This window comes from Myotis davidii, unplaced genomic scaffold (assembly GCF_000327345.1).
Source record: "Myotis davidii unplaced genomic scaffold, ASM32734v1 scaffold147, whole genome shotgun sequence".
Classification (NCBI taxonomy): domain Eukaryota; kingdom Metazoa; phylum Chordata; class Mammalia; order Chiroptera; family Vespertilionidae; genus Myotis; species Myotis davidii.
This window is the reverse complement of record NW_006383010.1, coordinates 5,945,665-5,955,851: the sequence shown is the minus strand read 5'-3', so window position 1 is coordinate 5,955,851 and position 10,187 is coordinate 5,945,665.

Here is a 10,187-nt window from a genome sequence, read left to right as displayed (position 1 = left end):
GCTCACTGTGCGTGTGTGTCTGTGTGTGTGTGTGTGTGTGTGTGTGAGAGAGAGAGAGAGAAGCTCTGGAGGAGAGAATGTGTGTGTGTGTGTGTGTGTGTGTGTGTGTGTGTGTGTGCGTGTGTGTGTGTGTGTGATATATATATAGAGAGAGAGAGAGAGAGAGAGAGAGAGAGCTTTACTTAAGAAAGACAGTAAAATCCTGAGAGTTCCATCTAAGAGAGAAAAAAAAGAACAGGTTTAGAGGGAAAACAAGAGAAATAATAAAATTAATTTATCCTTCCACTTCATCAAGTCTGGCTTGTTCAATATACTTAAGCCATTACAAAAAATGTGATAAAAGAATCTTCATGCTTTGCATTACCATGTGCCAGGAACTGCCCAAAACACCAAATATGTGTGTGTGTGTGTGTGCATTTATTTTTCTCTAAAACTTTCAAGGTAAGTACTATTATTATTCTCATTTATAGAGAAGAAAAACAAGACTCAAAGGTAACTTCCCAAAATTTAAGCATTTTGTATTTGGTGGAGATGAAATTCATCACTGAGAACAACATAAAATGTTTGAATAAATAAATACAGTCTTTCTGGGGAATACCATGCACACACTTAAAATAATGATTTTAACCACCAGGTAGAAATATGATACATGAAAAAAATCAAGATATTCTATTATTGGTTATTTTGTTTATATGACTTTTGTTAAAATTAAAGCTTATAAAAATAGCTAGAAGAAAAATCACAAAATGTGAATGAAAAGGTGTTAATTTTATAGGTGATTTTTTTTCTCTGTAATTTCCTATTTATTTAGTGTGGTAACATTACTTCTCTATGGAAAAATATAAATTTATAATAAAATGTAGAAAGGAATCTACTTTTAAAATTTTTTAGCCAAACCAGTAGAATGGTTTGTTAAAAAAAAAACTTAAATTAAACTAGTTTTTTTGTATTATAAGCATTTTGTATTATAGCGATGAAATAAGACACGGACAACGTGGGGGCGGGGGAGTTCGAGGGTAACGTGGGGACAAGGACACATATGTAATATCTTAATCAATACAAAATATATTAAAAAAAAAAGAAAAAGAAAACTAATTTTTCAACATGGGCACATCTATGTTCCAGCAAATATAAAGGAGGAAGTGGGAATGAAGCACACTCCCCCTTTCCTTAAAGTCAGTATCTGAAAGTCGCACATACCGGGTCATTTACATCTCTTCGAACAGAATTCTGATACATGACCACACCAAGATGCATATTAGAACAGAAAATGCTACTTGTCTTTGGGCTACCGTGTGTCCAGCTACAAATCAAAGAATGTGTAACAACTGTCAGCTTCTGACATATGCAGCTTTCCTGGGAGACAGTATAAGTAGACATTAAAGTGGATTGTAAAGTCAAATAAACTGGAATGAGTAAGGGTCTATCACTTATTAGCTTTGAAACCTTGGGCAAGTGGCTTAATCTCTGTAGACATGAATTATATTATCTGAGAAGGGAAAAATACCTAATGCTATCACTATTGTGTATATTTCCCATATTTTGTCTGACTTCCTATTTTGGCAGGAAGATTGAGTTTTGTAGAGCTGCCATCACACTACACAAAATACAATTTTTTAAATTTATATCAAGTTCTCCTATATGATTTATTATTGTTTTCTCTAAGAAATTTAATAACCAAAACTAATCTTTACATTCTACAGTTAGTTCAATTTTCATAATAAATACCAAACATAAAGATGTATTTCAATGGGGAAAAAAATCTTGTGTTTGACTGCAGAGCAGATGATTAAAACAGTATCCTTGAATAGCTTCTATTTTCTCTATCCACCTATCTCTGTATATAAATTTATAATAAAAAATAAAATCAGGTGAAGAAACTAACCAGAAGCAGCAAGTACAAGAGAAGTAACAGACACCTGAAGTAGATCCCGAAAAACATCAGATAAATAAATGATTGAATATATAATATAAAATGTATGTTTAATTTTTTTAATTAGAAAGTAACAAATTATTACCAAAAAAATGAAGTCAGCTATACTTTTCCAAAATAAAATAAAGTATCAATTCATTTTAAGAGTATTGCTTGGCATCAAATAATTAATTAAACAAGACATTAGAAACAGCAAAAGCGAGGAGTAGTGACTTGTAAATTGAGGAAATTACAAAGTGACTGAAAAGATAAAAGAAAAAATTTTAAATATGAAGAAAAAAATAAGAGTTCCAGGAGGAGAGAATAGACTGAATGGGAAAGAAGAAATATCCAGAAAAGAATGGCTAGAATTTTCCAGAACTTAATTTTCCCTTTCAAGGAACATTATGCATCTCAGGCAGAATGGATAAATAAATCAATAAAATCCACACTTAGAAAAGTGTTAGAAAAACTGTTGAATACCATTAACAAAACAAGTATGATAAATGCATCTAAAAATTAGCTACAAAAGAAAATAAGAAGAATGAGCTGAGAACATAATTAAAACAATTTAATAACATTCATTGTAAAATTTTATAAGTAAACTAGCATTCAGAAATAAGGGAATTTAAATCCTGGTCAACAATGACATGTGAGATAAAAGGAACAATAATCAGAATAAAATAGTTTGATATTCTTCTATTTGAGGGAAGTAAAGTAGAAATGTTCTGTAGTTTCATATTTTATCAGGTATTTATGTTAAAATGTTGAAGAAATTTTTAAAGAATGAAAAGGAATAGTAGATATAACTTCCACCAAAAATAAAAATTCAGAAGAAAGCAGAATGAGCCAAAGTCAGAAGGTACAAACAGCAGCATTAAATCCACAAGTATGTGAGAAAATAAAACAAAAATTTGAAGGAGAATTTAAATATTAGTATTCTGAAAATGATTACATACAAAAAAACTGGAGAGAATTATTGATTTTTGTGTTTTTTTTTATGTGAGCTCTGTATGTAAAATCAATAATGGTCAATATACTTGCACAACAAAAAGAAATATGTACTTTAAAAAGGTATCACCTACAATAGTAACAAAAACCATAAATTTCCTGAGAATAAATCTAATAAATGAGTTACAACAACTTTTATGGAGAATATAGTAAAACGTTATACAAAGGCATATAAAAGTCTTAAAGAAATGCTGTAACATGTTTATATATAGCAATCATAAGTAAGAAGAATATGACAGTTTTCCCCAAAATTAATCTATAAAGTAATGCAATTTCAATTCACAAGATTTTTGTGGGGCCTAACAGGCAGATCCAAACATTTATATGGAAAAGTATAGGAACAGGAATAGAAACTGGAATAGAAAATAAGTGTATAAAAATATGCTTAAAATCATAGGAATGCAAATGCAAGTAGCAATGATTTACAATTTCAGAATCATCAGATTGACACAAACTTTTAGGTCAGATCATATCAAACTTTTGTGAGATATAAGGAAAGATAAGTTATTTGCTACATTCCTGGAGAGACATAAAAAGTCAAAACAAGATGCATATGCTCTACTAAACTCGGTTTCTATACTTGACATATATGCACAAAGAAATATCTGCAAGAATGATCACTGAGCAGTCTTGGCAACAACAAAACTTTGAAAACATAAAATTGCCTCCCAATAAATGGCTTACTTATGCAGTGGAATAATACTACATAGCTGTTAAAATTGTTGAAATAAATCTACATGTATTAATATGGCTAAATCTCAAAAACATAATTTTGAATAAAAATAGAAGCTGCAGAAACTTATGCAGTGTAGTGCTGCATAAGTAAACTTATCAGTGCAGTACGGTACCACAGATATAAAAATGATCAAATTCAAAACAGCAGTATAGTTTTCCAAATATAATAAACATATGAAGCACACGGGCATGACACATACCAACTTCAGAGTTGTGGCTGCCTCTGCAAACAGAGAAAAATAAATCATGGGGCTCCAGCTTTTCCATTTCTTAAAACCAGCAAAGAAGATATTCACAAAGTTTGAAACAATATGAAGAGCTACATTATCTCAGTGGTGAGAACATATATTTTGTATTTTTAAAGTTGCACAATTACATTTAAAAATATTTATAGAGCTATATGTACACAGATTTTTATTGCAGCATTGATCAGTGCAGCCACTGTGGGAAAAAGTATGGAGTTTCTTCAAAAAATTAAAGAGGGAACTCCCATTTGACCCAGTAATCACACTTCTAGGAATATATCCTAAGAAGTCAGAAACACCAATTAGAAAGAACATATGTACCCCTATGTTCATAGCAGCACAATTCACCATAGCTAAGATTTGGAAACAGCCTAAGTGCCCATCAGCAGATGAGTGGATTAAAAAACTGTGGTGCAACTACACAATGGAATACTACACTGTGGTAAAAAAGAAGGAATTTTTACCAAATTGCTTTTTTTAAAGAGACCAAGCAAAGGACTTGTATGCATGCATATAAGCATAACCAATGGACACAGACAGTAGAGGGTGAGGGCATGTGCTAGGGGGTGGAAGTGGCTGGGGAGAGGTCAATGCGGGGAAAAGGAGTCATATGTAATACTTTAAACAATAAAGAATTAAAAAAATAGAGTCAATTCAATATATATCAATAGGGAAATGAGTAAGTAAATTATAGTAAAACATATCCATGCTATTAAAGACTACCTGGTAGTGTAAACCTATATGAACGAATGTTCCATTGACTGCAGTGATGGCCCTAATTTTGTACTCATCCCATCAAAGTCGGAGCCTTCTGCCCACTCTTTGACTCTCGCTTTGATTACAAGACTTCCATTGGCCAATGGAATGTTATCAAACATGACACAGTCGAGAAAAGTTCTTGTGCATTGGACTTGCTTTCTTGCTGCTCTTGCTCCTTCACCAGAACGGTGAGAACATGCCCAGGCTAGCTTGCTGAGGAAATGTGAGGAACAGCTGGAGGAACAGCTGTCACCACTATGCTGACCACCTTACACCAGCCAGCCCCCTCAGAGCCTCCAGCCAACAAGAGATAGATGTCTAAGAAAGTCCCACTGAGATCAGTCAAGATGAAGACAGATCAATTTTAATAAAAACAAAAAACTGTTTAGCCAATCATAAACTTGTGAGACAAAAATTAGTAGTTTCAAATCCTTTTATCAAAACAATAAATTGCCAAGGAAAATTCTGATTGGAAAATAACTGGCATGGAATGTTTACAATGCCATTTTCTAATGAGATTTTTTTCCAATAACTTATTTTTTTGGTAAAAGAACTGAAACAGCATTCTTCACCACTACTTTCCCTTAAATGTCTCTTTTCTAAATTGGCTCTAAAACGAATTAAATTGGTATCCAGTACTCCAGTTACAATGAGTATCTAGAAATTTACATTTGCTAAGAGTTTAGAGTTAGAAAACTTCAGCTTATATAAAAAATAAATTTTTGTAAGAACCAATTGCTTCCACAATATAACATTTTAACAAGCTGTTAAGGAGAATTATTAACAAGATTTTAAATAAGTCTAAAAGCAGTTTCTTCACGTTAAAATTGTAAAAAATTTTACAATTGTAGAATCATAAAATCAGAAGAATCTGCAAGAGATTGCTTGATTCTAACAGCTGGTATATAAGTTCGAATTTTAACTCAGCATATTAATATGTGCATCTCTATCTCTGCTCTGTATCTTATAAACAACTATGCTCTACAGAGTACAGTTGTGAGTTGCTGCCAAACTTTTGCAATGCAGGTACTTTCTTGGCAAACAAATAGCAGGCATATTTTTCTGTTTAGGTAAATGTTAATAATCACAGCTGGTTTGGTAATTCAGTTATTCGGCAAAGACATTGTAAACTACTTGAAAAGAACCCATCTGGTTTGCAGTTGTAAAACTGAAACCAATTAAAACATTTAAACAGCATTTTGTTTTTCATTTTCATCTGTAAAAATATATTTTGCAAGTTCTAATTAGTGGTTGATTTTTTTCTATTACTTTTATTATATGAATCTAACACTCAAATAATTTTTAAGTTCAACAAAACTGTTCTTATAATTAATATTATATTGGGACAGCAGATGAATTAAAGGATAAAAAATATAAAATATACATGGATTGATACACACAGACACAATAATGTAGTACACAGAATTTGTATGTATCAAACCCAATAAAATAGGACAAAATGTCTACCAATCACAAGAATTGATTGGTTAGGTATAGCCTAAGAACCTGACAATTTAGTTAATGGACTATATCTACTTTTAAAAAAAATAAAGGAAGAAGGGAAGGAAGGAAGGAAGGAAGGGAGGGAAGGAGGATGGGAGGATGGGAGGGAGGGAGGGAGGGAGGGAGGGAGGGAGGGAGGGAGGGAGGGAGGGAGGGAGGGAGGGAGGGAGGGAGGGAGGGAGGGAGGGAGGGAGGGAGGGAGGGAGGGAGGGAGGGAGGGAGGGAGGGAGGGAGGGAGGGAGGGAGGGAGGGAGGGAGGGAGGGAGGGAGGGAGGGAGGGAGGGAGGGAGGGAGGGAGGGAGGGAGGGAGGGAGGGAGGGAGGGAGGGAGGGAGGGAGGGAGGGAGGGAGGGAGGGAGGGAGGGAGGGAGGGAGGGAGGGAGGGAGGGAGGGAGGGAGGGAGGGAGGGAGGGAGGGAGGGAGGGAGGGAGGGAGGGAGGGAGGGAGGGAGGGAGGGAGGGAGGGAGGGAGGGAGGGAGGGAGGGAGGGAGGGAGGGAGGGAGGGAGGGAGGGAAGGATGGAGGGAGGGAAGGAGGGAGAGAGGGAGGAAGGGGAGAGACATAGAACTCAAAGACTATAATAAGAAATATACTTATCCACTCTTCCTTTAAAATTTATTCAGTGATAAGAGCTTTTCACTTTGGCTCTGGAATAAAGTACAAGTAGCCTCATGACTGTTCTTGTCACTTTCAGATAATAAAAAGTACTATGATCACTCTGGATTTGGTATTTAGAATGACCAGTCTCATGTAATAGTCAAAAGTATTCAACCTCATTCAAAATTAGAGCTCTGCCCAGTCCCCCAGAGGGAGCTTGGAGGCCTGCTGTAAGTGAGAAACCAGTAAAGAGGGAGGGAGTTCTCACTTTGTATCTTTCTTACTTTCTATTGCGTCTTCACTCCTACACCTCCATCTTGCTAACTGGTTTTTGATGCCTCTCTCCAGAGATAATATGAGAGAAAGGACAAGAAGTGAGCTGGGGCAGAAAAATTCTTAATTGATTGCCATTGTCCTAAGTTGTTTTGTATCTCTCAAGGGCTAGCAGGTGTTTAAAGTAACACTTTTCGCCCAGACGCTCAATGGTTGAGTGTCCACCCAGGAGCCAAGAGGTCACGGTTCAGTCTGATTCCCGGTCAGGGCATGTGCTTGTGTTTGATCCTCAGTGTGGGGTTGGAAGGAGGCAGCCCATGGTTGATTCTCATCATTAATTTCTCTCTCTCCTCTCTCTCCCTCTCCCTTCCTCTCTGAAATCAATACAAATATATTTTTAAAAATAAAGCTAACATTTTCCTTCTGGGAAACTATCATATTTGTTTGGAATGCCCTATTGTACCCTCCTCTCATTCAAAGTGGTCTCTTACATGCAGTTCCCTTAAGTAGGACTAATGTACTCCATTTCCATAGTTGCTTACTTCTTTGCTATAAGTTTGATGATATACCTTGAACTTCTTTTGGGTTTGTTTTCCCTCTCATGAATCCACTTGTACAATATCTAATAAAGCATCTACACCACCTCTCTCTCAACCATATAAGATGTGTTTAAAATGCTCAGGCATCCTTGAACCCATACATCTAGAACAGTGGGCCCAGACCAATGAGGGAGCCTCATTCTACTCCCACTGCAGTTAGCCAGGCCCTCGCCCTGCGACTATATTTTGCTTTAACTCCTTAACTACAGGGCCATAGCTCAGCCGCTCTGAGTAATTCTGTTACAAATCCTCCGACTTCACTTGAGATGAAAAGGGAATAATTTTGTTAAAAAAATCCTCTTCATGAATTTCCCCTCCCTCTCTGCTCTTTTTATTATTTATATTTCCAATGAGACTATGGGTGGGTGGGTTTAGAACCAAGAAGCTCATTTATAGACATTTTCTTTGAAAATTTTCATCTTGGTCTGGCATCTCATTTTATAATTTCATAACTCATTACATTCTAATATTTCAATTAAATTTTCACTTTAACATCTGGCCTTAATAGTGGTTTTTGTTCATAATAATACCTAGCCAGAGCAAATATTTAAATACTATACAGACAACATATTCCCACCTTTAAATTAATAGTACAATTATAAATATTTGACACCTGATATAAATCTTTTTTTCTATAATCTCTGTAATGTTATAGAATACATAAAAGGTGAAAGAAATAAAATGGTTGGTTTCTCTTTGTAATGGCTATTGCCATTGCTGAACTGGCATCTCCACCATTCTTCCTTGGTGGAGCCCCACATCAAGACCATACAGGTCATCATGCAACACAGGCTGGATTATTCCTAATTTGCTTTAGCTCTGGACATATGGATTGGTCCAGGGATGGGTATGTGCCTCCAGGTGAACCAATCAGAGGTCTTCCTTAGGATTTTTCTGCCAGAGATAAGAATCTCTTTCCTCCCTAATTGTGAACCTCAAATTTGAGATGCCACAGCTTTCAGCAGCCTTGTCCCTAACGCCGGTTAGAGGTAGGAACTTTCTGGCATTCCTACAGCTACCCTAGCTCCTGACATTTTCCTTTAGGTCAGCGGTTCTCAACCTGTGGGTCGCGACCCCTTTGGGGGTTGAATGACCCTTTTACAGGGGTTGCCTAAGACCATCAGAAAACACATGTGTAATTACATATTGCTTTTGTGATTAATCACTATGCTTTAATTATGTTCAATTTGTAACAATGAAATTGGGGGTCATCACAACATGAGGAACTATATTAAAGGGCCATGGCATTAGGAAGGTTGAGAACCACTGCTTTAGGTGGTCCATCCCAGCATCTTTCCTATAAATCTCCTTTTTCCACACAAGCTAGTTTGAGAACTTTTTTTTTATTACTTTAAATCAAACATAATAGACTCTTCATTATTTAATTCTCAAAGTGTATATAGTGTCTGGGATTTTAAAATGTTTTAAACCCAAATAAACAAAATTAAGCTCAAATTTAAGAGGAGCTATAATACCATTGATACTAGAAGTTGCTGCAGTCATTCTAAAAGTGTGGACAAAGAATAAAAGAAGATATTCCAGTATTTAACATTTAAGGCAATGAATGACAGCAACAATAGAAAATGATAAGCATATATTTTAATTTTTGTGATTTTGAGACACGTAAATGACTGTGCTCCTTTTACTTTAAGGGGACTAAAGGTCAAGGTAGCACATTCAAAATGACTAATTTTTTATTTTTTTTAAAAAATATTGTTATTGATTTCAGAGAGGAAGGGAGATGGAAAGAGAGATAGAAACATCAATGATAAGAGAAGATCATTGATCAGCTGCCTCCTGCACATCCCACACTGGAGATCAAGCCCACAACCCAGCCAGGCATGTGTCCTGACCAGGACTCAAACCATGACCTCCTAGTTCATAGGTTGATGTTCAACCACTGAGAGACATCAGCCAGGCCAAATACACTAATTAGTGGTTAATGAGAGCATTCTTTTCAATTGTAAAATATATAATAGGAAGATAAATATGTAAATTTCCCATCTCAATTAAAAAAACCATAAGAGAACATCTATCCTAATATATAAAGAGGCAGGGTCCATCATGACCGGATGGACAACCGAACAGTGGGCCCCCGGGCCTCTGGGGCGTGGCAGCGGGAGCGATCTGTGGGCCCTGGGCTGCCTAGGCATAGCAGCGGGAGGGATCTGAGGGTCCAGGGCCGGTTGTTGAGGTCCCAGGCTCAGGCAGCCGTGGGTGGCTGCAAAGGGCCCAGGCGAAACCAGCAGTGGCAGCAGCAGTGGAGTAATGGGGACGGTGCCTTCCCCTGATCCACCAGGTCACCCCCCGCAGAGGGAGGTCAGACTGCGGCTTAGGCTGGGGGCCAAGGCAGAGGCCGTTAGGGGCAATCAGGCTGCCAGGGGGGCAAGGTAGAGGTGATCAGGCCAGCAGAGGGGCAAGGTAGGGGAGATCAGGCCAGCAGGCAGATGCAGTTAGGAGTGATCAGGCAGGCAGGCAGAGGCGTTAGGGGCGATCAGGCAGGCAGGCAGGCAAGCAGTTAGGAGCCAGCAGTCCTGGATTGTGAGAGGGATGTC